Below are 27,794 nucleotides of genomic sequence, written 5' to 3'. Positions count from 1 at the left end.
ATTGAATTTCCCTCTAGAAACAGGATCTACTTAAAAGGTAAACAAAAAAGTATAATCAATTTAACTTCTGTATTATAAATGCTCCAACGCAGTGAGCCAGACATTGAATAGTAAAAAGATATTAAAAAATAGTAAAAGTCCTGCCATCCATTCTAAAGCTTCTTAATTATTATACCATATAATAGGGTCATATTCTCAGGTTTTGGATATATTTGGATATTTCCCATAGGCTTTAATGGAACCAGAGCTATATGAACATGAACTAAATCCTCCCTTCCTTCTGCATCTCTAGTGAATCTAGATACGTTCTGTTTATTGTTTGTTAGTGTTTTATAAATAGTGAGTTTTAATGTCTTCTACCTTTCTTTGGTCTAAATGCTCAAGACTGGCTCTTTCCAAGAGAATTGCACAGCTTGAACACATATTGTGGGCTGGCATGAAAATCACTTGATGAGCCTCTAGAGCCTGTGTTAAACTGCTTGTCTGACTGGACAACTGTAATAGTCTCACAGTGCCTGAAAAAACTGTGACTTTGTACAGCCTACAAAGGAATCTCATTGACTGCTTTGTTTTCAGGCATTTCTGAGGCAGAAGGTAGGAACTTTTCACCTCTGTAGTTTAACTTCATATTACTTTTTTCAAAAATGCTGCTTCAAGTAGTTTGAGCAAGCAAAATTGTAGTGAGGCAGGATAAGGGATATAACTACCCTGATCTGACTTAATGGGAAGCAATGAAGATTAAAATCAGCTTCAAAGAGGGAGAGAATGGAACAATTGGTGATCACAACTACTGGGCAAAAATTAAAGAGAGGCAACAGGAAGTTATGGTGAGAGGGCCATCCAGTTACCTTCACCAGCTGTTGCCACTGCTGAAATACATGCAAATTTGCATTTCTGAACCCCCATTTCCCCACAGTTATCTGTTTAACCTCCACTAAGGTACTCAAGACGACAAAGCACCTTGTGATCTCAACTGCTAAAGACATTTACCTCCCAAAAGCTTCTATTTGCTGTTAACTGCCTGAGAGAAAATACTTCTCATAACTGTCAAATTCCCAACATGGACCATTAAAGAAAAGCATTGGAGATTGAACCACCCTTTAAATTCACTCTGGATCTTGGCACAGACAGTCTAAGAGGCTCTGGAGCTAGGCTTCTGCTTTGACCCATCGTTTTCTCAAGAGGGAGTGGGCTAACCGATGTGGCACTCACTTGAAAACCTCCGCATCTGAATTTCACCTTTTCACTCCTGAGTTCTCTTGAGAACTGAAGAAGATCTGATCTTCTTCCTGTTTACACATTTCAAGTAGATTGACAGGGATTAATGAAAATGTAAGACATTTATGTCTGTGGAAATGAAATGTGATTTTTTTTAAAATAAATTAATGTATTTAAATAAATTGTGAAAATATTTTCACAAGAAAAAAAGCAAGCAGGGACAAGAAGCAAGGGCAATGAAGGCCAGACAGTGAAGACAAAAGTATAATTAGCTATTTTACATGACAGCATAAAATTAAAAGTCCCTTTTTTAACTTTTCAGAAATATTTTTTTTCAGTTTGGAATTCTGAATTTCTTTTTCAGTTTGGAAACAAAAAAGCTGCTGTGAATGCTACTACTTCTGTTTCCCTACTGTTTTACTACTGTTTCCCTACTTCTCATAAGTACTGCAGAGAGCAATGCTTGTTTATTTTTATTACAAGTCTGAGAGAAGCGTGCAATTCTGAACTGTTGGTTGCAGGAGTAAGAATTGTTAATTATGGTGAAAGGTCACGGTAAATGTTCTATTAAGTGAGGCAGCGGTTTGAAGAGGACCAGAGTGCACCTCTCATGCCAGGATGGGACGAATAATGGAAGAGGCATCTGGCTATGTTAATCTGGTTACAAGCTCTATCAAGTCTCGTTTTTGTCTCCTTAATTTTGAAAAACATTCATGATATGACAGGCAAACATGCCAGGCAAATGAAACCTGGCATCCAGTCTTCTATCAAGGCAGGCAGGAATGTAGGTGTTAGGTTTTGACAGGTTGACCAGACATGAAGAAAAGGAGAAACTCTCTTGTTGATCTAATTGGGTAAGTTCACCCATTCCTCACTTCAATTTATCAACGCACAGAGAAGAGAGAAACAGAGAGACAGTTCTGCTGCAGCTTTCCTATTCTTCATTGCTCTCAGAAGATGAGGAAGTCTTCCATGCTTGGTCCCTTACCTGCAGAAATACAGAAATTGCCATGTACCTCAAAAGACCTCTGACGTATTCCTTTAGCAACTGAGTAAGCTTCTTCCTCAGCGATGTCATTGACTCCTGACCTAGGAGATAGAAACACACTCCAATACCACCAGGTTATTGAGAAGCACCTTCATCAACACAGTAATAAATGCCTCAGTTCTGCCCACTCTGAAGACATCCCTGGGTTGCCATAAGCCAGGGCTGGGGGCTGTGAGATGAGGCCGGGTTCTTCAGCATCTCAAGATAAGCTCAGAAGATCTAGCAAGATTAGGAACCAAACAAAGTCAAGGTCTAAAACTCATCTAAAGTTCTCTGTGTTCTCTCCAAGTAGTTTATCCCAAGGGAAAGATGAGATATAATTGAGTTGTCCTGGCACCATGTCTTGTACTTAGTCTTCTAGTTAGGAGTAGCTCATTTTCGTTGTTGATTTCATTATTTTTTTCATGAAGTCATTGACTGTATCTAAATGAAGTGTTTTTAGATTATATAAAGAAAATCCAGTGCCTTCACCTCTCTCACACAAACCTCAACATAACAATCCCGTAGGTCTAAGCCTGTAAACCTTAATCTGAAACATACCACCACACAAGATAATTCCTACTAATAAAACATGGAATTATCTTTCAAGACTCCAGTTTCTAAAAGTAACTGATTACATTTAACAACTTCCTGCTGCAGGAGTGTCACTGAAATCAGGAATAAACCTCTTAACACCAATTAAGAAGCAGGCATTCTCTTTATTGCAGCGCTGGATGCACGGGGGATCCTTCTGCCTAACATGCATACCAGTTTACACAGACCTAGGTTCATTTATACAGTATAGCTTTCCATATGCATAGGTTTTCAAACTACTAGGTGGGACTATGTTAATTAGTAGCTTACATAATGCTGATTTAGCATAATGCATGCTCAGTTTTTCATGCAGGGGTCCTCCGGTGGTCGCAGACCCCAAACCCATGTTTTTCAGGTCATGAATTCAGGGCCATTCTTCCTTTTAAGGCTTAATTTTCTCCATTGTTAAATATCACATGCTGAAAGATCTGGTTTTACCAGGATATTCTTGGGTTTTCTTCTATTTCTTCTTGGTTGGCCCTTTGAACTTTATTCTTTACATGTTCCTCACTTATTTTCCAACATTTCCCCCCTTTGAGACTTATCGATAACTGACCCTTATTCGATGAGTCTCACTTTCATTTTGCACAACCAATACATGCCCTTGGGATAATTGTCTAGTAATCAAATTTCTCAAACATGCAAACAGAACAAGAACAGCTATCATTATTATTAGAAAGACAATTACATTTTGCAACAGACTCTGTAACCATCCTGTTAGGGAGAATCCTAATCCATGTAACATCTTGTTAAGCCATCCTGTTTCCATAGCCTCCCTTAAATTACGACTCAACTTTGCCACATTTTGTATAGTATCAAGTTGTTTCTCCAAATTCTTAGTTGTGTTTGGGATATGTACACAACATTTATCATCGTTCAAACTCAAATAGCCACAAACACTACATTCATGTAGTAATAAGAGATCTAGAGCAAGGTGATTCTGAAGGGTCATTCTTGAAGTAGCCTCTAGTTGTATGTTCAAATCATGCAGACCTATTTTTGTGGCATTTGCTAAAGCCTCAATTTGCCCTGTTAAGTTATGTAACCACACGTGGTTCCTAAAAGATGAGATCTGGGGGCTAAATGTAGATTCCAATATCCAACCTACTTTTGTTCCTGTTGATGGATGCTGCCAAGGGTCATCAACAGAATGCTTAACTCTTCCCCACAATTCAGAGGAGAGAGGTTGCTTTCTCCATAAAGGACATAAGGTCAACATTCCTAAAGCAACTTGCTTTCTGGGCCCTTTTAAAGATAACTGAGTTGACGAAGTTCCATCACTACTTATCCATACAGTGTGCCCTATAGGGAGAATTATTTCCCCTTCACAGTTCATAACTTTATCTTTAAGCATCATGCCTGTCCAGGTATCCTTTATGTTTGTTCAATAATTATGACATAAACATCCTAATCATAAAGTTCTAGCTATTGGCTCTATTCTTTGAAGTTCAGACACATTTGTCAAACAATCATATACTCCAGTACAGGTCCAATTAGGACCATTGGGGATTTTTATTCTACTTGCGGTTAAATTAGTAAGTAAAATTACCTTTTTATTCTTTCTCTCCAATCGGCCTCCTATCCAATCTATACACCAAGGGGTCGGTTGCATATAATGCTATTCTCCTTCTTCAGCAGTTTTCCATATGGAGGGGAACTGCATCCCCCATGGAAATTGATCACAAGGTTCTGCCTCTTTAACTTGTCTCGGCATCCAGGTTTCATTAATATGCCAGCACAGATTTTTGGTTTTGTCTCCTAGAATTTTCCATCTTCCTAATCCAAACACTCTTTCCTTTTTTTAAACTGAACTCTAATATTCTGGTCCCATTGGTTAAGATGGTCTCAAAGGTTCTACTTAAATCTATGGTTAAGATTCCCCAGTCTATAGGAGACGCTGGTGACTTCGGCATTGGTAAACAGGCAGTGATTTGGCTAACATTGTGGATTCTCCCAAAGGATTGTACGAGCTGTAAAACCAAGTTACCATTACAATTATGAGCTAATTGATAAATCAACAAGATTAATTCCAGTCTCTGTTTTATCATCATTTTTGTTGGTCCCCTTTAAACACAGCCTATTGGAAGCTACTATAATTAGAAAAACAACGAGTATAATCACAATTACTACTAAAAATCCTTTTATATATTCCTTATCTGAAAATAATCCTCTACCATTCCTGGTACCATTCATTGAGCATGGTAAAAGGTTAATTTTAAAGGTCCTGTTTCTTTAGAAGCCCATTGTCCTCGCTCCAGAGATGGTGCTTTCTTGACTCTTGTATAATGAATTCAAGAGTCTATTCCATCCACCTTTATGGCAGTGTAGGTTGTCAGAAGCACTTGGAAGGGTCCCTTCCACTTCTCTTGCAGGGGTTCAGAATTCCACGTCTTTATGTATACTGAGTCCCCTGGTTGATACCGATGGGCAGGAGTGTCCAATGTGAGTGGTCCTGTTAAAACAATATATCTTTGAAGAGCCACGAGGACTTTTCCTAGAGAAATCAGATATAACTTTAAATCCATTCTACCTTTTACATGTATTTCCCCTGGAATCAATGCCGCTTGGTATGGTTTTCCATATATTATCTCATAAGGACTAATTTTATTTCTAGACCTTGGTTGTATTCTAATTCTTAAAAGAGCTAATGGAAGGGCCTGTGGCCATTTTAAAGAGGTTTCTTGACATATTTTACTAATCTGTTGTTTTAGGGTTTGATTCATCCTTTCTACCTTCCCACTCAATTGTGGCCTCCATGGAGTATGTAAATCCCATTTGATACCAAGGATCTTACTTAATTGTTGAACTATGTCCGCCACAAAGAGTGGGCCCCAATCGGAGGACATCCTTATTGGTACCCCAAATCTTGGTATTATTTCTTTAAGTAATAACTTAGTTACTTCCCTAGCTTTGTTGGTGTGACAGGGGAAAGCTTCCGGCCATCCTGAGAAGGTGTCAACCAACACCAGAAGATATTTATAACCATTTTGTTTTGGCAATTCAGAAAAATCAATTTGCCAATAATCTCTGGGGGAATTTCCTTGCCTAGTGGTCCCTGAAGGCGGTCTTTTCCTGTTCATGGGATTGTTTTTCAAACAAATAGGGCATTTCGCTGTTATAGATTTTACTATTCCCGTCATCCCTGCACATATAATCGAATCTTGAAGACTAGAAATCATAGCCTCACTACCCCAATGTGTTTCCTCGTGTCTTTCTTTTACAATCATCTCAGTCATTACCTGTGGTGTGACAATTACTTGTTTTGTAGGCCTTACTAACTAACCCTCTTCATTTATGGTTGCTTTTAACAGCAATGCCAATTGTTGATCTAACTCACCATAATTAGGTTTTAGAGTTGGGAACTTCATCTGTTTTACTGGTACCAATGCAAGGATGCTTTGTTCAGCCACCTCTTTAGCAGTTTTATCAGCCAATGGATTAGCCACATTTACTGCGGTTTGCCCAAATTGATGCGCTTTGCAGTGCATTACTGCCAATTCCTTAGGTCTTTTAATATCCTGTAGAAGTTGAAGAATTTCTTCCTTGTATTGGATAGGTGATCCCTGAGCTGACAACAATCCTCTTTCTTTACAGATAGCCCCATGTGCATGGACTATTCCAAATACGTACTTTGAATCAGTCCATACATTTACTTTTTTCCCTTCAGCTACCTTCAGGGCTTGTCTCAATGACATTCTGCCTTTTGGGCTGATGTGTTAATGGGTAGGGCCCCAGCTTCTATCACCTGTGTAGGTGTAACCACTGCATATCCAGTCATCTGCTTTCCATCTCGTACAAAGCAGCTACCATCTGTAAACAACTCCAAATCAGGATTAGTTAACAGTTCATCTCTTAGATCCTGTCTACTTGAATATACATGCTCGATGGTCTGCAGACAATCATGGTGCAAGGGTTCAGAATCCCTCACTTCTGAATTCAAAAACATTGCTGGGTTGATTGCTGTGGTGGTTTTAAGTTCCACATCATCCTGTTCCAACAGGATGACTTGATATTTAAGCATACGGCTTGGAGACAGCCAATGTCCCCCCTTTTGTTCTAGAACAGAAATTACCATATGCAGAACATACACAATGATTCTTTGTCCTATTGTCAATTTTCTAGCTTCTTGAATTAAAAGAACAGTTGCAGCTACAGCACGCAAGCATCCTGGCCATCCCTTACTCACATTGTCCAATTGTTTGGAGATATACCCCACGGCTCTCCTCCATGCTCCTAGTCTTTGAGTCAACACGCCCAGGGCAAGATGTTGTTGTTCATGTATGAATAGCTCAAAAGGTTTGGACAAATCGGGCAGTCCCAATGCAGGTGCTGACATCAAAGCCCTTTTTAAATTTTTAAAGTCTACTTGGCATTCAGGGGTCCATAGTAGGTGGTTCTCTTTTGACCCCTTCAAGGCTTCATAAAGGGGTTTTACCAATAGTCCATAGTTGAGAATCCACACTCTGCACCATCTGACCATACCCAAAAACACCCTTAGTTCTCGGTTCTGGAGTTTGGCAAATCGCTTCCTTTCTGTTGGCTCCCAGTCTCTGTTGTCCTTGTGAGATCTCAAAACCTAAATACATCACAGTCTCTTTTCCTATCTGTGCTTTATTCTTTGATACCAAATATCCTCCTTGTCCTAAGATATTCAACAAGCTTATAGTAATCTGTAGACATTCTTCCTGAGTTTCTGCAGCCAACAGAATGTCATCTACATACTGCAGTATTGTTCCCTTGGGGTTTTCCTTTTCCCATAATTCCACCTCCTTTGCCAGCTGGTTCCCAAATATTGTGGGACTATTCTTAAACCCTTGAGGAAGCACCGTCCAGGTAAGCCGTGTTTTTCATCCAGTGGTAGGACTTTCCCATTCGAAGGCAAATATCACCTGACTGTCTTTGTCTAGAGGTATGCAGAAGAAAGCATCCTTGAGATCAAGTACAGTAAACCACTTATGCTTTTCCTTCAAGGATGTCAGCAATGTGTATGGGTTAGCTACTACTGCATAAATATCTTGAACAATCTGGTTCATGGCTCTTAAGTCCTGAACTAATCTATATTCCTTACCATCCTGCTTTTTCACTGGTAATATCAGAGGGTTGTATTCCGATTCACACTCTATCAACAATCCATAATTAAAAAATTTCGTTATTAATTCTTCCAATCCCTTCCTAGCTTCCCACTTAATAGGATACTGTCTTTGTCTTACCAGTTTAGTTCCAGGTTTTGGAACAACTTTTACTGGGTCTGCCATTTTAGACCAACCTGGGATTCCACTAGCCCATACCAAGGGTGTTACTGCATCCTCCACTTCTACAGGAATTTCCTCCTTCGGTTTTGGTGTGTTCTGTAACATAAAAATTCTCGCTTCCATAGCTTTTGATTCAGGTATGAGTAGTTGTACCTCTCCATTCTTAAAGGTTATCTGTGCATCTAATTTGCTCAATAAATCCCTTCCCGTCAAGGGTATCGGGCGTTCGGGCATATACAAAAATTGATGAGTCACCCATTGCTTCCCAACCTAAATTTTAAAGGTTGCAAAAAGGGCCGTTTTTCCTGCTTCCCTGTAGCACCAACAACACTTACAGTTTCATGACTAAAACTGCCCTTGTAAGTATTAAGTACGGAATAAGTGGTTCCTGTATCAACTAACAATTCTACTTCATCATTCCCCAGCCTCAGTGTAACCAGGGGTTCAGCTGGGATTGATTCCCCCAGTCCTCCTCAAGATTCATCATTCAATGTCATTAGTCTGATGGCTTGCAGGGCTGGGTCTAGGTTCCCAGCTTGAGGACATTCCTTTTTCCGATATCCCCTTTCTTTGCAAATTGCACACTGATCTTCCGCAAGACAGGGATGCACAAAAGGAGGTGGTTTTCCCACTCCCCCATCTCTTCCCCTTCCTCGAGAACCCTTTCCCGTGCCTCCCTGTCCTCTATAAGGTCCTCCAGGAATCCCTGTTAAAGTGGCAATCAACCTCCCCTCCTTCAGATTTTCCCTTCTAGCCTGCCGCATTTCCTTTTCCTTTTCCCTGTTGTTAAAAACTGTCCACGCCACCTCTAACATTTTTCCCAAATCCCTTGAGTCTGCCCCTTCTAATTTTTGAAGTTTCTTTCTGGTATCCAGGGTCGGTTGTCCCAAAAAGATAGAAGCCAATTGAACAGCCTCTTCTGGCTTTTCAGGGTCTAAATTAGTATATTTCCTGGCAGTGACCTTTAACTGCTCCATGAAGGTGGATGGAGATTCATTTGGTTCTTGTTTAATCTCATATAGTTTAGACCAATTAATCGCTTTTGGCATAGGGTGCCTTATGCCAAACAGTATCCATCCATGCCTTGATAGAAGTCCCCAGGGTCCCGGCTGATTGGGATCCCACTCTGCGTCTGTGGCAGGAAAATTTTGATCTATCATTCCCTGCAAATCCCCATTAGCATGTGCCCCTTCTACCTGTTTCCGAGCAGTATTTAATACCATCTTCTTTTCAGTGCCATCCAACAATGTATCTAATATTACCTGTAAATCATTCCAGTCAGGATCTTGAGTCCTGATTATAGTTTCAAACACCTTAGCCACCCTTTCTGGGTCTTCCCTATAAATACCCGCCGTTTCTTTCCAGGATCTTAAGTCCATTATAGAAAATGGCACTTTCACAGTTACCAGTCCGTTATTTCCAACAGCCTGGCAGAGGGGAGCCTGAAAAACTTCCCCAAATTCCCCTTGTCCTCCCCGCAATAGGACTAAATTTCTCTGTTCCTCTAAACCGTTCCCCTGCAACCCTGGTTTCACCATTCTGCCCATGAGCTCCTCCCCCCATGCCGTTTGCATCATCTCCTTCATGAGGATTTTCCCCAAGCCTTTGGCGAGGAGCTATCATAAATTCCAAATCATCTTCTTCTTGTCCACACTTTAAACACTTTTTCCGAATGCTACAAGCTGAGCAACATAGTTTTAAACTCTTATTCCTTCCCTGTTTTTCCAAAGTCAATACCATAGAATCTTGTGGGATCATCCCACACTGCTTTTGCCACTCTGGATGATTTCCAGTGAAAAATAGTGAAAGTGAAAAATAAATCTACATAAGGTACTTCATCCTATTTACTCTCCCTCCTGCAAAATAACATAAATTGTAATATAGTGTTATATCTTAGTGTTCCATTCTTTGGTAATTTTTCCTGATCTTCAAGAGTATACATTGGCCACCAATTATTACAATACTCTATAAGCTGTTTTCGAGTGAGAGGGTCCCCCTCCACTTTTCCCCTATGTTTCAATATACAACCTAGGGGACATCTTTTCAAAATCCCTCCTTCCGCTGAAGGCTTATTACCGATTATAAAATAGTCAAATACAAAAACACAAAGACAATGACTTACAAAAACACACAGACAATGACTTAACACGAAACATAAAAATACAACTTAACAAAACACTGGGGACTCAAACCCCTTATACCCTTTTTTTTCAATGGGACTTTAACCCACCTCTTCCTCCGGAGGTTTTAATTGATTGCCAAATCCAATTCCAAATTCCAAACCCAGGTGTCCTATGGGCTTTTGTCCGATAGGATTGATGCCTTTCTTCCCTTAGGTACCTTTATAGCCCAACCCTGAGGAGCTTTCGCTGTGTCTTACGGACAGGCACCCACCCTTTTAAAGAAAATTTTAAAAGGAATGCCTTTACCTTCCCAGGGGTCTTGCTCAGAGCTCTTCGGTCCAGGGATCGGAGGTTCTCCCTGAGAACCCCTCGGTGCCAGCTGGAGGTCTTGCGATACTGCAGACCTGTCGAGATTCAGAAGCAGAGTCCCATCTGGGGTGCCAAAACTGACACCGAAATCAGGATCCCCCATGCATCCAGTGCTGCAATAAAGAGAATGCCTGCTTCTTAATGCTACATTGGTGTTAAGAGGTTTATTCCCAATTTCAGTGACAGTAGCATATAGTTAAGTAAATTTCTCAGTTTCATTACTTTAAAGCTTAAAATATCAATATTTCAGTTTTACATACACAAGTATTTTTGAACTAATTGTTCGGTCCAGAAAAGGCTGAAAATCCAGATTTAGGCAGGATAATATAAAAGGTCTGTAATAAAAACAAGCACAGATTGGTCACCAACCAAAACAAAATCTGTAAGGTGCAGACAACGCCACTTTATTTAAGAACACAAATTAAAATAAAGTGCAGGCCTCTTGACATCAATATTACTGTATTTGTTGATTTCTGTCAAGCCATTCAGACTGATGCTTTTTTGAAAGTATACTTAATTTCATTAAACAAGTTCATATTATTTCTCTTGACAAGAAGTGCAAAATAATTGGAACAGGGGAGGCAGGAAGCAAATAATAAACTTTAAAAATGAACTAAACTCCAGGACATTCAGCCCTCTGTAGGATGTTAAGCTTTTGTTCCCTGTGCAAATGGCTCTAATCCATAACTCTTTACTAGTGAATGTCAGTTAAAATAATTAAGTCAATTTGGGATATGATTTCATCACCATTCATGATAGGTTCAGGAATGACACTGCAGCCACAAGGTAGGTGTACTTATGATAGCCCATTCAGTTGAACTGACATCTTCACCACAAAGTTATTAAGTAGTTATACAAGATAAAATGATACCTAGATCATATTATAGGGGGCAGCTCTGACAAAACTGCTCATTTGCATGTCATCACCTCATCTGGTCTTTACTCAGTGAATTATATGAAAACTCCTGGCCTGGCCTTGATGGCACTTGAACATTTCACTAGAAATTCTCTGACATAGATATAGACATCTTAATCTGCATTATGATGGAACTAAACTAACACTGGGAGAAGACCAGCTTTCTGATTATTTTTATTAGGATGATATATCTCACCCTTTAAGCAGCATGTGTATTTTCAGAGTACTGAAATTTATCCCTTGCTTCTTGTCTTGTGCAATCTAATGCAGAGTTTCATCTTGCCCCTGAAGTCCAAACATTATCTGATTATTTTTAAGAAAAAATAGAAGCTTTTGTAAAATTTGCCAATCAGCTGTGTATCATAAAGTTATCATGGACTTTATTCTGGAATGGAAGGGCAAACACACTTATTCTGGTGTCTAATCCTCAGATCTGCACCAGTCCTTTGCTAGTGTGAATTGAGGATAAAGGATAATATATGTTTTAAGCCAGTCTGTGAATACAGTTAAGGAATTGCTGTTTAGAGAAAGAGTATAGTGTTCTACAGCATTAGTGGGGGTTTTCTGTTATATTATTTTTACAATAGAACATATCTTTTTCATGCTGAAGACACTTTCCTTTCTGATATATCAAAACCAAACACCATTCAGAACAATATTTTCTTATTAGAAAAGGCATAGAAGAAGCTTGGAGAAATTATGCTTCAAAAGATCTATTTTCCCGGACACACACTGGGGTGAGAATGACAGAAACTTATTATTATTTAATATATTTGAAGACATTCTAATGCCTTTGAATATATGAACCATTTAAGAACACATAAAATTGGTTCCTATTTCTCTATTTCTGTCAGGCGAATGTGACATCTAAGTTTTTACAATCAAAGCTGAAAGAGGAATTTTTCTCCTGACCAGGAATTAGAAATGGTTTGACCATCAAATTGTTCATTTAAATTATGACAGATCTCCAACTCTCCAGTGAGGTGTCAAGCTTCATTGTACAGATGGGGAGAAAAGACATAACATATTCACCTGAGAAGTGCAGAAGGGACCCCACTGACCCAGCATCTAAGCATCTCCAGGCCTGAGAAGAGTTTTGCTGCCAGGTGTGTATGTCAGACCACTTCAAAACAGCTTTTCAGGGCTCCATCTTCAGTCAGACTCCAGTTCTTTTACCAGCCTAATGATCCAGTCACAACTACTTGCGAAGCCCTCCTCATCCTGGAAAGAGGCTCTGAATATGTTCTATAAATGGGTAAATGACAAAAATATATTTTCATGATTTCACTGTTTTTACCTCAGAAAAATGCTAGAATCACTCCAGTTTGAAGAAGAAGCTGAGTCATGGGAAAACATAGGCAGGTAATCAAGACCCAGGCATAAGAGGATCCAACAAAATGGGAGACCAACATACACTTTACGAATTCAGGAAGAAAATTTTGCCTACTCTGAAAGGGCCTCTTTGTTAGAAAGTTGGATTATCTCTAACTAAGTGCAAGCGCACACATTTATGCAGGAAATCTGATTCCTGAATTCTGTTCAACTCTTATTAAAGAGTTGCCAGTAGCTGGGTATGGATAGCTGTGGCCAAAGCTGGAGTGGATAGAGCTAGGCTGCGAGTTGTGAGGAAGTGGTACAATTGCAACTTCATGGCACATCGTGGGAAGCATAAGATGCACAGCCAGCAGCATTGACAATAAATAGGCACCAAACCTCCTTATAACACTACCTTCACTTAAGATACTCAGATGTCCATGGACAGTGGAAATGCACATAAAAAGTCACTCAAGATACAAGTGAGATAAGTGCATAATACAGCCTCTGCACTGAGCAGGAATTGATCTTGCACATCAACAACGTTCACTTTCTTTTCTCTCAGAGTTGTAAAGATCAGCAGGTGATAACCAGTGATAACCAACATAGTTTATGGCACAGGGATTAATGGGATCTTTATGCCAAAGCAGTTGTTTGTCACATGGTTTCTTAGATATGTCTCCTGAAATCAGTAGAAGGAATTTGGTGGAAAATCACCAGCAGTCTACACAGGATCATATTCCAATATGCTCTCTTATCCTGCTAATGATTTTCATTCTTAGCATAAAAATGCCTCACAAATAACAGTGAAAAGAGCATTTTTCTCTCTGAAGTAGGAGTCTTTGTTCACAATGTGATTATAAATATTTTTGGTTTCATAACAACAGTTGATAAGTCTTGGTAGCAGACATTAAGACAGTTACACTGGGGCAAAAAGTTTGTTCATAATTACAAATCAGGAAAAAAATATTTAAAACAATTACAGCAGTCTTCAAGTATGGTATGATATAGTCTACAGGATAGACAGCCAGCCAACACAGTTCTCACAGATGCCAGGGGGAGTTCTATTACTGATTTAAATGGGAACAGGATCAAACTCAAGTTCAGACAGAAGCAATACAGTAAGCCCTCACTATTTCCATTACAACACTACTCTGGATGTCTAGCCCAAAAAAGCAGTTTTATTGGGAATAAAAGTGATATATGGGAATGATAAAAATTGGAAGTTTTATCCATAAAAACATATCACAAAAGGCAGCATTGTCAAAGGTAAATCATTATTGTCAAGCAGCTTGAAAATACGATGTAAAGAAGAAAGATACAACATGTGGCTGTTACCACTAGGGAAATGCAAGCCCAATTATGTGGTACAAACATCGTTTTATAGTGCAAAATAAGCGAGGAAACTGTTCACATGACAAGCAGATGCCTTCTATTTCTAAAGAAAAATCAGCTTGTAGCTTTAAATCTTGTGTGGAAAACAAGTGATTAAACCATCAACTTGAGCACTCTTTCTTTTTTTTAAATGAGTATACATCATTAAAATGGAACTCTGAATTCAGTGGGATGTTGCTGAAAGACACTAAAGCCTGGATCCTCCAAAGAAGTGAATAAGTACATCCTAGTGAAACTGCAGGAACACGTTAACTGCACGGCTAAAATATAGGCATCTTCCTGGAAAAAGGTCAAAATTATCTTTGCTGTGATATTTTTACCTTGACAAGTTGGTATCTCTTGTTAAATCAACACTGGAGGTGTAGGCAGGAAGCAGGAGAACTGCAAGTCAGGATGCGACTGTTCCCTCGTGTCCAGATTTCCTTTCACAACACCTAGGCAGACAGCCAGGAGTCTGTGGTGAACTCTCATACTCTCCAAGTTAGGGACAACGAGAAGGCATCCAGGCCTGCAGCATTGGCCATGGAAAGCCTTTGCCCTATAGTAAAACCTCAGCCTAGGCAGTTTATGGTTGATGGAAAAGGTTGTCAGTCTTGAAAATTATGCAGGTACAGGTCGCAATGTCTAGAACTGTTGCATTTAAATTGCTGTGTTCTGTGAGAGTCTTTAAAATGTGGACATGAAGAAAGAGTTACTAAATAAAAAAAATTCAGCTATGACTTAGGAAATGCATTACTCTAAGCTTTGCAGACTGTGTTGTAAAGCGGTATGTAAAACCTAAAGATGCTTGTTATGTGATTTCATTATATCAGTCACTGCATCTCATATTTAACCTTCTCCAAGACAGGAAGCAGACGTATGACTTGCACTCGTTCCTACAGATAATTCTCAGCAAAGATAGCAGACCACAGTGATGGAGCATGCTTTCAAGGTAGTAACTGTGATACTATCCTCTTTGCAGCTCTAGACAGAAAGGGTGTATCCAGGGAAGAGGAGACATGGTCAGAGGGTTATTGCATTTTGTTCATCTGCAGCTGCTGAAATGTTTACAAAAGCACAACTAACCAGGTACAAATCTGAGAAACTCCAAAAACTCTAAATCTCTTCAAGGGATTGGACCATTCCTTCCATTCAGGGACAAGCAAAACACAATAGGTTTTTCAATTACCTTCTCTCTCTGAGGTCTGTAGTCTATGCAGCACAGCCCCCTTCACCTCATTGGCATGGGATTTAGCTTTCCAAGCCACCACAACTGTAATTTCTCCCATCCTCCCTCAAAGGATCAGGTCCTCAGTGGATGTAAATCAATGTCGTCCTACTCATGTCTGAGGGACTGTGCCACCTTGCAACAGCTGAAGGTCCAGCCCATCTTGCTTCCTGAAAACAAGCTTCTTCTGAAATAAAATTTTGAACTTTGGTGTGATTACGCTTTCAACAACTGTGTTTATTATTATTAACAGCAGCTTTTTGCAAATCTAAGCACATTCACGTGGCAGCTGGACCACGAAGGTTAGGGGTTTCTTGATGCAGAGTACATTCCTTGAGGAAAATTCACCAGTATGTTAAACAGCTAATCTCAATCTGTTCAACAGAGCAAACCGAAATTAGATGACTTTGGCCAATCTTAGCTACTGATATATAGGGCAAATCAAGAGAGATGTTCAAAGACCTTCTTCTTAATTTTCCTTCTACATATGGGGGTGTGGGAAGGTGTAGAAAGGGAAGAAGATAGCTAGCTACAGATCACTATTCCAGATCAGCAGTCAATCTACCAGATTTTCAGATAGGAAATGTGCAGGAAAATAATTAAATTACAGTAGTTACTTTACGAAAGACACCCATACTTAGCAGCCTGTGGTGAAAATGGTAGCCGAGAACATTAATTATCTCAGTCACATTTCCACATTCTCTACTGCACTTGTTTTTACTGTGTGGTGCGAGCAAGAAAGATGAAACGTAATCACAGTGGTCCAGATAATGATCCCATTACAGAAGTGGATTTCTTCACTTCTGTGATGACCATAATAGGACATCCCTACTTGAAATGCCACTTGTATTACTGCTGCATAACTTCAAGAGAAGGAAGAATGGGTAAGCAGGAGTATTTTAGATACTAAGGAATAAGTAGTTTAAGACAGCCTCTCTACTGTTTTAACTCCTTTACTTTATGCTTAGCAGATAATTTGGCGGCTTCTTTTACAAATAACAATGAGTTTTGGAATGAGCAATTTCTGCCATCAGGAATTATTTATACTAAGGAGCACTAAGTCTCTATCAGTTGACTTTTTCCTCACAATAACTAGTGAGAAAACATCTTAAACCAAGTACAGATCTTGACTTCCCTGATTATTGCAAACATTTTGGGTGATACATTTAAGCACTTAACAGAGACATTTAAGTTAAGAGTGTGGCTGTCCTTGGCTTACACTTTGATAGTCAACAACCAACAAATAGAAACTGTCAAATCCAGCTCTTGCAGACTTGCAGTTTTAAATTCCACCTGTAACAGGTGTAGGGGTTTTCTTAAATAATGGTTAAGCAGCACTGTAAATAATTACATATATAACAAGTAAAACCACACTGAACATCAGAGAAAGACTTAAGACTATGTTTTTACCTAGTGTTTTTCACAAAATTTAGCTTTAGAATGTTATAGCATGTTCCACACCAAAACCTACTGGTTATACACTAACAAATTGCAAATAAATCTGTTGGAAGGGTACATTACTTTCTGGGAAAACAGCAGCACTGTCTGAAGGCCCTGTGCTATGCAGTCACAAAACTGTATAGGACCATCAACTTTCAAATAAACAAGCAAAGGCTCCAGTAAACAGAGAGAAGAATTTCTCATTAACAAAACCAAAATGGACTGAATGCTATCTTTCAGAATGAAAATTAAAGACTGACACGAAGTGCCAGTGAGAAGAGTTGAAAATCATCTACTGATTTGAACAAGTTTGGCTGGAGTGAAAAATGGACTTTGTAAAACACAAAGTAATTTCAGAGATGTTCAATATGACAAGTGCTGAATAGTCAGTGAGATTTTTTTAATAATGCAACTATTTCACATATCTCCAAGATGAACGCTTCCATCTTCTGGGAAGATATGGCAGATGACTTAAGAAGCCTACAGACTGTTAGGGAATATTGCAGGGAAACCAGTGGGGTTTTAGATACTACAGTACCAGCCAGTCTTTAAATAAGGCATTACATGAACTTATTTATATAAGGCAATTGAATCTTGATTAAAATTGAATAGTTCAAAATTCCAGGCTCAGGAGTAGAAATCTCTCCCAGTGTCCCCTACTTCCATAAAAGCTTCAGAGCCCCTTTTCGTAGCGGGAAGGCCAGTACTGCTTGAGCAGCAGTTTGCAGGAGGATTTGTGATGCCACAGGACCTGCTGCAGACAAGATACTCATCAGCGGGTTCTGCCATATGTGTTACAGCTCCCTAGGTGATCAAAGTCCAACCCAGACACATTCCTTCTGGGTTTGCTATGAAGTAGATTAACAGGAGAAATACAATCACCCTCTGCAGGCCTCAGATGAGAGAAGGCAGAATTTTGTTTTAGTTTGTTGCACTTTGCATGAATGGGACCAAACAGTTTCTGTATGTTCGTAATGAGTAGATTAAAAGTTCTGGAAAAATAGTTTTGAGCAGAACAGGTCAGGCAATGCATTTCTTTCCCTGACGAAAATGTTAAACTTAGCATAAATAATTTAAAGCGGAAATATTACAAATCTGATATTGTATAGAGATCTGCAACAGCTGCAGTAACTTACAGGAGGGTAGTGCAGACTCTGTACTTGCCCTGTCCCCTTCCCACTCACTTTAGGCTCCTTGATTAATTGAAACTTCTACTATATAGATGTACACACACATATGTTGTAGCTTCCATTTCTGATAAGAAGTTTTGTACTGGGAAAGAAAGTCTGCACAAGGAACCTGACCCATAAGGGAGAAAAAGACCAGAGGCAGCAAAAGTACACATATATTACAATTTTCAGAAACAAAATAGCTGGCATTTCAGATATTTATATTTATAATTTAGAAAATCATAATTGAAAATCTAATTTTTCATCCAAAAGTATTTTTGATGTAAAATATTGGGTGGCTATTTTTAACTGCTAAGCACTGCTAAGCATATTTATACAATAATTTAAATGTTTAGGTTTCTATATTTCTGGAATAAATACCTCAGTCAGTAACATATCTACTACAGACACAGAAAACTAGGGAAAATATTTGCTCCCCACAAGAAATTGCAACCCAGCCCACACCTCCTCCACTCTCCTTTTTTCTCCATAATTTTAAAAAGAGAGATTCTTTGGGGTAGAACTAAAATGAAGGCTTTTCTTATGATTAAAAGACATGTTAGCATAGCTTTTAATTTTAGGTTCTCCAGCAATTCTGTCTTACAGTTGAGAGACCTTTTTCTCCAGTACATTCATGGTGAACAGGGTTCTATCACAAAACCATGCACACAGTGCTAAACACACTAAACACACACATCAAGAACAAACTGATTAATTTACAAGCTCAAATTAATCAGAAGAAACAAGCCAGGGATAAGAAAAGTACACTGGGATAAGCTACATAATTACTAAAGTAGTAACCACCATGTGTTTTACCTGCTGCATGTTTTTTTTACCTTGATGAAATAGGCATTGACAATATGCCAATTAATAATACTTATAGCATATCAACATTATAAATGTAAAATACACAACAGGAAAAAGTAGGTCAAATCCTGGAGAACTGTAAAAAGATCCCCAATCCTGAATCAAAATTTTACTTTTTACAATCAGTGTATTTCAAGACAAAACAAAACCCAGTGTCTATTATTATGTGCTTGATTCTGTAAATTGCCAGTTGCTTCCTGGGAGATGCAAAACACCAGGACAATCCATAAACTGCAAAATCCAATTATAAACTGAAGCTCACAATTTTAAGGAATTTGAGATGGGTACAATGAATTTCCTCAGGATTTGCCCAGAGTACTTAAGATATCCCATTTCTTAACCACTATTTACTGCCAGAGTATGCTGTACGAAGAATGCTTGCAGATATTACAGTGTTTAGTACCCAGAACACTTTTCTAAAGTAGTTAGCTTAGGTAAGCCTCCCCCAGCCCAACACCAAGACAGCTGAACATTTACTTACTATATGAAGGGTATCACTTTGATCAAATTAAGATGTCAGAAGCAGATTAGCCTTTATAAATGAAAAGACAATAAACAAAAGTTGTCATTACTGTCATTAAAACTTTTAAGAGACTAGAGATGTCAGAGAAATCTAATTAAGACCACAAGTAGGAATAAATCTTGTCTCTGAAACCATGACAATTAATGATGGAAAGAATTGATATGCTAAATACTGACATTATAAATTATGACAGAGCACATTCTCTGACAGACATTTTAGCTTTCAGAAATCAGGTAGAAGTAGGAGAGATGAGGTGCTAAAGAAAAGGAGATACCAGAATGTGAAAGTGACAGAAATCTGTTATTTTTTCACAAAGATTTTTTTTTCTTCCTGTTAGCTGTGCTGCTACTGCATACAGTGCAAAAAAATGGAAATCTGATAAAGATTTCCATTACCTTACCCTGGGAGGAACTAAGGACAGTTCATCAGAAACCAAACCCATCCGTGGGTGTAAGTCAACTGAACTGCAATGAATGCAATAAAGCAGCATCAAATTACACCACCAGAGCGTAAATTATCTCCTGGTTTTTATAACTTAGATGGTATAAATGATTAACTTTTAAACAGTTCCTCTGCTGGCTTGTTTTTGCTAGCATAAATCAGTTATTATATCAGAAAATTAGTTTTCTCCCAGGTTCTGACAGCTACTTCCTTCCATTGTCTAAGAAAAGTTTTACTGAATTCAAAAATTCAGTGACACTGTCAAAGTCCAGTCCCTACAAACCTTCCATGAAAGGATTCTTGTCATTTTTGTATAATACATGTAACAGCTACCAGCGGTAGGAAGATGAAATTCACCCCCTCATTCTATCTCATTGTATGACAGAGTTTTCTTATTTAATTTAACAATGAGAAAATTGTGAATAATCATCCCACCATTTCGCTGACAGGATTGCTATAGTATAGCACAAACCAAGTATATGAAACTTTCCAGATGTACAGAAGCTGCAGGGTTTTTTTTGCGGGGGGGTAGTGGTGGTGTTGGATGTCAAAGTATGGACGTGTTGGTATAAAGCTGGAGGACACCAGCAGAACAGATGTCTTTCCACATCTATGAGATTTTCTCCTTTGGCATTATAGCAACAATCCTCCTATACCTTAGTAAATGAAATAAAACTCTTTCCAATATTTTCTTATTCTTGTGAAACCTCTTTACAAAAGTGACATCACCATCTGGTAATATTCCTTCAGTCAAGTCTGAATGTGTGGTTTACACTTCAAAAATGAGGGAAATTATGTCAAAGATGATGCTGAACTTCCATGCTGAAGTATTTTAGGACCTTATTTGGCAAAACATTCAGCCTGGCAATAAATTCATCCTTAACTTGAAGTGTTCCTTAAGTCTCATTAAAAATCAATGGACTTCCTAGGCATATGCTTGAACTGGGCTAGAAAAGAGAATGTGTTGAAGTCCTTTGAAAAAGCAACACCCTACAGATCCAAATCACCCACTTATATATTGTATAGGTGTTTTGAGTTTGAGTACATAGCAAATCCACAGGGAGAGATTACCTCTCTCTACTTCAAGCCTACAGTAGTGGTGATCTGACGGAGCACCCTGTCTGTGCGTGATGAGATTTCCATGCCATCAGTGCAAGGTAGCCAAATAGAAGTTCATTTGTCAACTAGTCTAGTTGTGAGAGAGTGGTTTTGTGTAAAAGAAAAATCCAAATGAATAGGGTCTCTGCAGCCTCCTCTCTCCTCTCTGTAAATACGTTCATCCCCTGCAACTCACAGGCTATCACAGAATGAAGGAAATAAGTTTTTGTGGTCATCTCATTAAAATATTGGCAACTGTGGCAACATAGACCATACTTGAGGTAGTTAATCACTCATTCCCCCTCTGAGGGGCCTATCTTCTATTTGCCTTCACTATCTTCTGCGCTGTTGTAGTATTTAAGGGCCCATCTGCCCATCTGATGCAAACTGTAATTTCTCTCATGGAAACTTACAGATTTTCACCCACTGAGACTTTAGCCTTAAAGAGTCAGATCATGAACTTGCAAACTTGCAAACAAGGGGAAATGTTCAAAGATTTGGAAAGGAAGCTCACTCACAGAAACTGTCCTGAAGGCACTCTGATATGATACATATAGAGTAAGTTCAAAACCCCTTGCCTATCTCCCAGAGACAGAGAGACTATAAGGCAGATGGGAAAGGGTCACTGTAATGACTCTTGCTCTCTAAGAATCCAAGAACAATACAGAAATTGCCTTCAACAGCATCAGTTACAGATGTAGGACGCTTTACTTTATTATCCTCTGGCTGACTTGAGCACTGAAGCTGGAGCCAAATTTTTGAACAACGCTACCACCCCTGACCGGAGGGCTGGAGCTCAGATGGCTACATTACATGAAGCAGGCCAGAAACATACAATTCTGAGAACTATTTCTGAAAAGACTTGGAGTCAGCATGGCTCCATGGTGGAGATTTAATGAACCATAATGGTCTTCCTTATCTCTACTTCTTTAAAGGTAAACATATGAACTTCCCAAATATGGGTTGCCTCTCAAAAAAGAAGCATCTTCAGACTAGAATGAAGCAAAGAACATGTCACATGTGCTCCACGTCTCCTACTCCTACATTACTGAATGCATCCCTCCTGTCCAAAATGCCCTCTGACTCCGTCAATCTGAACGACCTCTGGGGAGACAAGCTTTGCAGAGATCAGTACCACCTCCTGAAAAACGAGCACTTCACTGAGTCCCAGCCCCTGAGAGAAAGCCCTGCCTCAGAGCAGTGGAAAAAGCTTTGGTAACTGTGAGTCTGCTTGATCTTGTTCAGCACACTGGCCTGGGCCTGAGGCAGGTGCTCTGTGACTTTTTTGTCTACGAAAACTGCCACGAGGATTAATTTTGCTCTAGAGGAACTAAGTGCCCTCCATTCTCTTAATATTCGGTCTTGTGCTGAAGACACACAGGCTCACAGACACCACAAATCAAATAGCTACCATTAGCGGAGTAGAAGCCAAGCCAAATCAAAACCAAACCCCATGCCAATGGCATGTCGATGTTTGTGTCTTCATCAGTAATGCCAGCGCCTTCTGGAAATTCAAATGTCATGACTGGAATTTGGGATTTATTTTCAGCTTCCAAAAGAAATGTCACAAATGACATCTATGAAGAGGGTTCCTGTGCCACTGGGCAGACCACCTTCCTGATCTAAATTACTGAAAGCTTCACAGAGCCATATATTTCAGCTGGCATAAACTGGCATAACTACTGATTTCAAATGAACTAAGCTGATTTATGTCAGCTGAGAGCTGGCCACTATAAATTATCAGATATTTATGAGCTGCTCAGAAGTCTAAAGCCTGTATACTAATTACTCCATACTACTTCACTAAATTAGAGATAATTTCTTGAGTTGCTAGTTTGCTTCTATGTTCTTTGAGGAGTGATAAATTCACCAAAGTGATAGTGGTAAGTAAATTTTTTCTAGCAAATGCTGTCATTGCCAGTTCTTTTGAGTGAAACAAAGGCAAAAGTTGTTCTCAGTTTTTGCTGCAAATTATACAAGTGCCAGCACATGACTGGACATCACTTAAAAATGCTTTAAGATCTGAGTGGGATTTAACTTCTGCTTGTATAACATAAGACAATCTTTTCCTGTCTGTTTTCATTTTTGAAAAAAAGACTCCTGGCATGTGATTGATTACATTTAGTATCCCACAGTTTCCATTGCTGGGGGTCTATCTGATTCTTGAATACGAGAATAAATTACTTGGAGCTCCAGCTTGGCATCTTCCATAGTTATATGACATGACAGTAAACCATACAAGCTCATAGAATACAGTCTTTAAATCTGTTAAGTATAAGAAAAATCAGCTAATTAGCCAACAACTTAGTGCAGAAAGTGGGAAGTCCAACATTCCTTTACTGAACTGCAATAAATTGTACTTCAGATTGTCATCAATAGTACATCACAAAGTGAGAGATTAATTAATTATTAATTAACTGAGTTGAACACATGTATCCTCCCACCTAAGGAAAGGAGAGCCAAACATTTATGGCACCAGCCCACACACATTCACACAGTTTGTTTCCCTGATTATTCACTGAGACATGCGCATGAATAAAGATGTCCCTGAGTAAATACCTATGAAGTGAAGGCTAGAATTTAGAATTAGGCCTCTATCAGAGAAACCAAATGCACCGCAAATCCTTCATGCATTTATTCACCACATATCGCACCCAGCTATACAGTACAAAGATACTTGTTTCACAGGTGAAGCACTGAAGCACAGAGAGCCTTAGGTCCAGATCCTGTAAGCTATTTAGCCACCTAATCTCAGTTGAGTTCAGCATCTCTCAGGGTCTGTGCCTAAATGATTTGACCTGGGTCATTTATGATGCTTGCTCTAGAAACAATATTTCTTCCATAGCTTACAAAGTTTAAACAATTCCAGTCTTACATTTAGTCACTGGCAACCTGCCCATTTGAGAAATGTTATTTATGAGAGACTATAAAAATATCGCACCCTCTCACAAGTGTTAACTGAGGTCCCCTGCTTGTTCCTAGTTTTGCTTTTCTTAGAAGAGAAGAGCAGAGTAATAAATTTTTCCACAGCTCTTTAGCACCCTCTATTGTTTTCCTTTTCTAATCAATATTTCACTCCTTTTGAATTGCTGTGGCATTGTCGTGGTTTAGCCCGTCAGCAACTAAGCACCACACGGCCACTCACCTCACCTCCCCCCACCCCGGTGGAATGGGGGAGAGAATCTGAAGAGCAAAAGTAACAAAACTTGTGGGTTGAGATAAGAACAGTTTAATAATTTAAATAAAATAAAATAAAATAAAAATAATAATAATAATAATAATAATAATAATAATAATAATAATAATAAAAAATTGTAATGAAAAGGAAAACAATGAGAGAGAGAGAGAGGAACAAAACCCAAGGAAAATAAACAAGTGATGCAACCACTCACCACCCACTGACCAACACCCAGCCAGTCCCCGAGCAGCGATTGCTGCCCCCCGGCCAACACCCCCCCAGTTTATATACTGAACATGGTGTCATATGGTATGGAATAGCCCTTTGGCCAGTTTGGCTGTGCCCCCTCCCAGCTTCTCGTACACCTGGCAGAGCATGGGAAGCTGAAAAGTCCTTGACTAGTGTAATCATTACTTAGCAACAACTAAAACATCAGTGTGCTATCAACATTATTCTTGTACTAAATCCAAAACACAGCACTATATAAGCTACTGGAAAGAAAATTAACTCTATCCTGGCCGAAACCAGGAGAGGCATTAAAAAAAAGAATATATGCAAAGTCTTTTTCTAAAGCAGCATAAAAGTAAGGATCAGTAATATAGTAGTGTGTACCAGAAAGCAAGGAAAACAAGAGAAGGTTATAGATAAGTTTCTATACCAGTTCACTGACTCACACAAAAATGCTTTCTTGAAGGCAGAGAGATTTTTGCTACCCACTTCAGCAAAGAGTTGAGCCTATGACTGCAGAAGTTTTGACTAATAAGACCTGAGTAGTGGCTGCAGAATTTAACCTTATAAATGTAAACTGGAAACCAAAATACATAACGTTATACTAGGACAACTATAAACAATGTGAAATAGGTCTAAAGATTTGTTAATTCTTCTCAAATGCTGAACTTGTAAGACATAACTCTGTTTTGGATGGTTACAAAAAGTGCCAAATGGATTCAGTTTGTCAGACAGTTATTCAGCCATTGCATGGCTACACATTATTATTGCTTGCTACAAACTTCAAGGAGGGGGGACCAAAAAGCCCAACACAAAAACCGCACACTCAAAGATTTAACTTTGAATTGCACAAAGTCTGTTTGCATGTGAAGAAATATAATTGATCTGAGGATCTTCTAGAAATTCCTTAAATCTCTGAAGCTGCTCAAGAACAATTTTCATGGCTGCCACTTAAAATGCTTGTTTCAGTCAAACTCACTAACTTGCTATCATTCTCTGAATTAACTCTTATTACCTTCTAACTGAGGAATATAACCAAATATTAAAGTGGCACATGTGAATTTGGATAGATCAAAAACGTAGAGCTTAATAAAGTTCCATGAAAGATATAAAGAGTCATAAATCAAATCCAAGAGCCATGAAGGGCCCAAGCTCTTTAACAACTATTGCAACTCAATCACAGAATCACAGAATCGTATAGGTTGGAAAAGACCTTTAAGATCATCAAGTCCAACCGTAAACCTAACACTACCAAGACCACCACTACACCATGTCCCTAAGCACTACATCTACACGTCTTTTAAATACTTCCAGGGATGGTGACTCAACCACTTCCCTGGGCAGCCTGTTCCAATGCTTGATAACCCTTTCAGTGAAGTAAAATTTCCTAATATCCAGTCTAAACCTCCCCTGGCGCAACTTGAGGTCATTTCCTCTCATCCTATCACTAGTTACCTGGGAGAAGAGACCGACCCCCACCTCTCTACAACCTCCTTTCAGGTAGTTGTAGAGAGCAATAAGGTCTCCCCTCAGCCTCCCTTTCTCCAAGCTAAACAACCCCAGTTCCCTCAGCCGCTCCTCATAAGACTTCTGCTCTAGACCCTTCACCAGCTTCGTTGCCCTTCTTTGGACACGCTCCAGCACCTCAATGTCTCTCTTGTAGTGAGGGGCCCAAAACTGAACACAGTATTTGAGGTGTGGCCTCACCAGTGCCGAGTACAGGGGCACAATCACTTCCCTAGTCCTGCTGGCCACACTATTTCTGATACAAGCCAGGATGCCATTGGCTTTCTTGGCCACCTGGGCACACTGATGGCTCATATTTAGGCGGCTGTCAAACAACACCCCCAGGTCCTTCTCTGCCAGGCAGCTTTCCAGCCACTCTTCCCCAAGCCTGTAGCATTGCATGGGGTTGTTGTGGCCCAAGTGCAGGACCTTGCACTTAGCCTTGTTGAACCTCATACAATTGGCCCCGGCCCACCAATCCAGCCTGTCCAGGTCCCTCTGTAGAGCCTTCCTACCCTCAAGCAGATCAACACTCCCGCACAACTTGGTGTCATCTGCAAACTTATTGAGGGTGCACTCGATCCCTTCATCCAGATCATTGATAATGCAAAGATATAAAAGATAATGCAAAGATATAAAAATTGTTTGGGGCCAGACAGAGTTCAATGTGGAGGTGAATTTAAAAGCAAGTACATCTGAAAGATCAGGAGCAAGTCAAAAGCAATATAACATATCTAACTTCCTCCTGGGCTTTCTCAACAGGGCAGAAGACTTGCCAGGGACTTGCTTGTGTAAGGCTGCTCCACAGAATTGGCTCATGCTAGAACAAGACAGATGGGATTGGATGTGAGTGATAGAGAGCATCTTCTGGTCCTTGGGACAGATGGTGGGACAAGGCCAACATCTTGTCTAAATCCCCTGTCTTATATTTAGAATTTACCCTTTGACATTTCAAGTTTGTCTTCTCTTGTTACCTAACCCTGACAGAATCTTGGGTGTTCCAAATCAAAGGAAATTTGATTAAATGGAAGTACTGCTAAATGTCAGACCAGAGCAGATACTGCAGCATCTGAACTTAAACTCTATTTAGCCAGGAGTGAGATAGCATGTGAAATGTTAGAGCAAATAATTTTCTGTGTTAACCTTGCAGTGCCAGAATGAAATAAATGGTAAAGAAAGTTAGTATTTTTCATTACTATCTTAGCAGCTGGTGATTGGTTCAGAGAGTTCTATGCTCTTGCCTTCTTCAATGCTCCTCTAAGACACCCTTTGAAAAATTGGATGAAAAGAATATAAGATAGCAGAGGTTGGTAGTGTATCAAAGTGGACAGTTAACATTTACATGTAAAGATTTCTTGAAAACCAAGGCCCTGCAATAGGAAATTAATACAGTGTCTGATACAAAATGGGTGGGGATATCTTAGGCAATATCTAATGGCAATAGTGAGGGATTTTCACTAGTTTTCAAAATTTCAACAGATAGATCAATATTACAGGCTTCTGTAAAAACCTGTTTCTGTGCTCCATAAATAACTTCCAATTTGCACTGTAAAAACCTGTTTCTGTGCTCCATAAATAACTTCCAATTTGCACTGCACCCGGAACAACTGTTTTGGTTAATCTTTCTGGACAATACTGTGATTTAAATATAGATCAATGGCAATCATACTACTCTGAAATGAATCCAAAGAATTACAGTCAACCCAGCCAGTCTACTGCAAAAAAGAAGCAAAACTAGCACTTCAGCAATATAAGATGAATATAACTTCAGCATTTCTCCTATTTGCCTCTCTGTTTTGAATGTTAACTACATCTGCGCTAGGTTTTCAAGCTCTTTGCAATAAATGAGTAGAGATTCTTTAGAAGAAAAAAAAATCATTAATATTTAACAACACTTTGTTGTGCTGGGACAGATCCTCCACTGTCTTG

General features: G+C 39.2%; 1 long non-coding RNA gene across 10 annotated transcripts; it reads right to left on the bottom strand.

Moving 5' to 3' along the window:
• Nucleotides 1-24,827, bottom strand: LOC140648070 (uncharacterized). 10 transcript variants are annotated; one of them, XR_012041086.1, is made up of 8 exons: nucleotides 19,689-19,782; nucleotides 19,373-19,423; nucleotides 15,377-15,602; nucleotides 14,529-14,872; nucleotides 12,532-12,744; nucleotides 10,521-10,696; nucleotides 2,235-5,291; nucleotides 1-1,289 (listed from the first exon to the last, which is right to left on the bottom strand). It is a non-coding gene; the product is annotated as an uncharacterized lncRNA (long non-coding RNA). The 10 variants fall into 10 exon arrangements; XR_012041089.1 differs by lacking the exon at nucleotides 19,689-19,782 and adding an exon at nucleotides 24,806-24,827 and having other exon boundaries at nucleotides 2-1,289; nucleotides 14,529-14,642; XR_012041085.1 differs by lacking the exon at nucleotides 19,689-19,782 and adding an exon at nucleotides 19,815-19,890 and having other exon boundaries at nucleotides 2-1,289; nucleotides 14,529-14,642.
• Nucleotides 24,828-27,794: the final 2,967 nt, after the last annotated feature.

Source organism: Ciconia boyciana, chromosome 2 (genome assembly GCF_034638445.1).
Source record: "Ciconia boyciana chromosome 2, ASM3463844v1, whole genome shotgun sequence".
Classification (NCBI taxonomy): domain Eukaryota; kingdom Metazoa; phylum Chordata; class Aves; order Ciconiiformes; family Ciconiidae; genus Ciconia; species Ciconia boyciana.
This window is presented reverse-complemented; position numbering and strand designations above follow the sequence as displayed.